This window comes from Pseudomyrmex gracilis, unplaced genomic scaffold, assembly GCF_002006095.1.
Source record: "Pseudomyrmex gracilis isolate BER0280 unplaced genomic scaffold, ASM200609v1 scaffold_341, whole genome shotgun sequence".
NCBI lineage: Eukaryota > Metazoa > Arthropoda > Insecta > Hymenoptera > Formicidae > Pseudomyrmex > Pseudomyrmex gracilis.
In genome coordinates this window covers 85,569-89,345 of record NW_018020925.1, presented here as the reverse complement: position 1 = coordinate 89,345, position 3,777 = coordinate 85,569, and the positions used below count along the sequence as shown (strand labels likewise).

Sequence of the window (3,777 nt, the reverse complement as noted above, 5' to 3'; positions counted from 1 at the left end):
AAAAAAAAATAAAAAAAAAAAACTGTAGCACGTCCGTCGGATTCAAATTTAATGACAGATCAGCAGAAGAAACCAACCAGACTTGCCGGAAATAACGGTAATTCTATAATACTTCAAAAAGAATTACGACCGGTGTCCCGAGATTTGCTGCTAATTTAACGACGACGATGATAAAAGTCAACAAACACGTCAATACAGGTCTTGACGATCTCAAATTTATAGCCCAAACTGTTCGCACTTCGTGCATCATTTGCTTACCGAGTATTTGCAGAGAAGAGAAAAAAACTGTTGAGATTCGAACAAACTTTTCTCGAAGCTAATTACTGACGTAGTCTAATCGCCACAACAAAAGATGTTTTACTTCTTTTCAGTGTTCAGCAAAGAGGTGCAAGATCTATCGATCGCGCGCACGCGGCATGAACCGATTCGAGCGAAACACGAGTAGCCGTACTGCGTGTAAAAGGGCCATCAAGAAACGTCGATGCTTCTTCTGCGAAGCTCGAGTCAAGATTCCCTATCTGTTTGAGGAAGACCTTTTTTCCCTCCCTTGAGCTAATTCTTAGAAAGAAACTCAGGTTTCTCTTTTCCGCAAAGAATGTCACAATATTTAATATATATTTAATATAAATTGAAAATAGAGTAAAATATATTTTAAATATATATTAAGTGTTATTAATATATATTTGATCTTTTAAAATATCTATACTTTAGCGCTGTGTGTATGTGTACACATATATACACACGTGCATTTATGTAAGTGTGAATTAATGAAAAATGAAGCAATTGCAACGTTTTTGTTCAACGCAGCATAACGGAACACACCACATACACAAGTGCGTGCATAGCGCACGGAGTTTGCGAACAAAGTTCATTTCTCGTTTACGAACGCGTAACGAGAGACTTCGCGAAGTGAGATTTTTCTCGTTCGAGGTTCGTGAACACGAGGCTCACACAGCCTGTGGCTTGAATGACCGCTTCGGTGTTTCTAGCGTCGAGAGGAACGCCGGAGTCGGCTTTGCCAATTGAGGTCGATTAAGTACGGCTCCCAGAGAAGACACGCGCGTTTCTCTCTTCAAGCTCTTCAAATCACGAGAAAATAATATGTATCTTTCTTTTTTTTTCCGATGCTATTGTGCGAGTCAAAATGTAATATTTGACGAAAATAATGTAGACGCGTCGTCACACCAACGCTAAACTTTCGCGTGTAAATAAAAAAAAATCGTGCGATACGTCGCTAATTAATTTGTAACATTTGCCACAAATTTGTTTCATCTCGCATGATGTAAACATCGCGTTATAAATGTGAAGTTGTGAACGGGTGCAATTCAAAAATTATTAAAATTTTTTCTCTCAACTGCCTCGCGTTTCGAGAATTTTTATCAACTTCCATGACCATTGTACTATAAAAAAAAATCTAATTTATTGTCTAGTTTGTCTACGTTGCTGACTCATGTACTTGAATGTTCAACTTTTCTCTCTTCGTAGCAATCGTTTGTTGACAAGTGTTCTCGAAGAAAACTTGTTTTGAGAAATTGTTTTCGCGCATCTCTCTCTCTTTTCAATTTTCATCTTTTCGCCCGAGTCAGGGAACAAAACAAACTTCGAAACGACGCTATTCGCGAAGTCAACGATGTGTTTTTTATTTGTATGTCACATTGTTATTTTGCTAATCAAACCTCGATGTGTCCTATCGCGACGGAATCGATTGCACGAACGATACCAATTTCACACCGATTCGCGATTCGTCCGAAAGCGTTGGAGAGAATTTTAACCTCTTTGTGTGTGTGTGTACGTGCTCAGCTTCGATCGAATTTCCGATGACAAAAATCAATCGCCGTCGTTACGATTTTCTTTTTTTTCTATTATATACCTTCTGCTTCAGTCAAAAGTCCTGAACACGGATTTTTGCTGTCGGAAAATCGTTGTCCTCGTCCTCGTGTCGAAACTACAACTATTACCGCACTGTTCCTGAACTTGCCTGTTGCTGTTCGGGGCCCGAAATTGCGCGCGCAAGCGATGCGTCGGTTCAGTTAGAGATTGGTGATTGGCCGTCTCCCTCTTTTCTCTCTTAGCCGAAGAAAAGAAGGGTGAGAATCGTCGAAACGCGCGATCTGTTGCACCTCGCGATCGCGTCTTCCGTGTGACACGCTTCTTCGTCGGGGTAACGGAGACGCGCGACACTGCAAAGCACCACAAAGAGAAATTGACGGACGTAAAACAGAAGGAAAATACAAAAAAAAGAGAATGTGATCGCCCGATGGACGGCGTCCTTTTTCTTTTCTTCTCTCTACCTGGTCTTTCTAACAAGTTCGTGTGGCACGAACACAAGCCTCGACCGAACTCACTACCGCGCGACGCATCAACTGGGCCCGGCGTACGACTGACTCGCTGGCAAAGGGGGTTCTCGCTCGGGGCCCCACTACCGCGCCATCTTGTCTGTCCGCGGCTCGGATTGGTGATGTCACGCGGCGCGCGGCGGGATGAGAGAGGAAATCAGGTGCGTACGGCGTTGCTCTTCGCGAAATCCGTACGTGTCGCCGAATTTTTCAGAATTTCACGACGTCTCTCTTCCAGGAAATATATTTCGATCTCGTTGCGATCTTGCAAGATGTGAAGTTTATGTTGTAACAAATATACGATAATATATAAAAAATATAAAGTTTGTTATTTTATCGCATTGATGAGATATCTATGCGATTCGAAGTAATAAATTTTGCGAGAATTGCAGATGTAATTGGTGTAAACGTGTGTTTTAAATAATGCTGCGTTTTCCATACGAGTGAAATATTTCTGGGAGAGATTTTAATTTTTACGGACGCGGAAACGCGATGAACAGGAGGGTTACTGTTAAAATAAATTTGGAAGTGCATTTGTGTTTATCTTGCGCAAGAAAAGCTGCCGCGAATGATATACGTTTAACGTAAATCACGAAAATGCAAACTGCAACATATACACGGCAGTGCATTCGCATCGCGCCCGTCTTCCTCTGTCACTCTCTGCCGCTCCGAGACAATTCATCTTCCTGTTTTGTTCTCTTCCCGAGCTTGTGTATCGAAAAAACTCAGCGTGGCGCAAATTACCTCGTCATGCAAAAACGAGTCTCTCTTCGCGTCTTTTGCTTTCTCTCGTTTACAAAAAAGAAAAGTGTCATTTTACACATGTAAAACCCAAAAATCTGGAAAAAATATGAGTATACAAATTACATCAAATGTGTATTCTCAAAATTCTTTTCTTCGACGTTTCTTCGACATATCGTTTCTTCTTCGACGATCAATTTTCAATATTGCTCGGAAGGAATTGCGAATCGACGAGATTTACGCAAAATCTCGGAATAAGTGCAAACAAAAAAGTGCCGTTCACGCGCGACGAGAGTTCAAGGATCAAAAAGAGCCGCTGCTTCACTATAGGAGATCCGCGAGACTTCACGGACGCGATGTACGCATCCGTATGTGAACTCACCTTTGCTTTCTCGACCTGTATCGTGTGTTCGCTAGCGCGGCCGCAGCATCACGAATGGAGCGAAATGAACAAATACCTTGTTTCTCTTCCTCTTTTCTCCGTCTCTTTTTCTTTCTTTCTCACTTTCAGTGTTGTTCTCTCTCTCTCTCTCTCTCTCTCTCTCTCTCTCTCTCTCTCTCTCTCTCTCTCTTTCTCGATAAGAGCATATACGCACGGAAAAAATGGTTTTCAGCTCGGTGAATACGCGGGTAACCATGCCGGGAACCTGTTCCCCCCTCTTGCCAACTTGCTCTCTGGGAGGGTCGTTTCCAGGCTCTT

The 3,777-nt window shown here is 42.2% G+C and overlaps 2 protein-coding genes across 7 annotated transcripts in view; one reads left to right on the top strand and one right to left on the bottom strand.

Annotated features, from left to right (window-relative positions):
- Positions 1-3,481, bottom strand: part of LOC109860185 (innexin inx3) — a 16,742-nt gene extending 13,261 nt beyond the window's left edge. For 2 of the 5 annotated variants that reach the window (XM_020439102.1, XM_020439108.1), the window contains exon 1: positions 1,871-2,379. The gene's annotated coding sequence lies outside the window, so the exon portion shown is untranslated. Of the gene's footprint in view, positions 1-1,870; positions 2,380-3,459 lie in introns of those variants that run through there. The other 3 variants (XM_020439103.1, XM_020439107.1, XM_020439104.1) reach the window with 3 other exon arrangements.
- LOC109860183 (dedicator of cytokinesis protein 3) overlaps positions 1-3,777 on the top strand; it is a 44,925-nt gene that overhangs the window by 24,028 nt on the left and 17,120 nt on the right. The gene's annotated exons all lie outside the window — the stretch shown is intronic.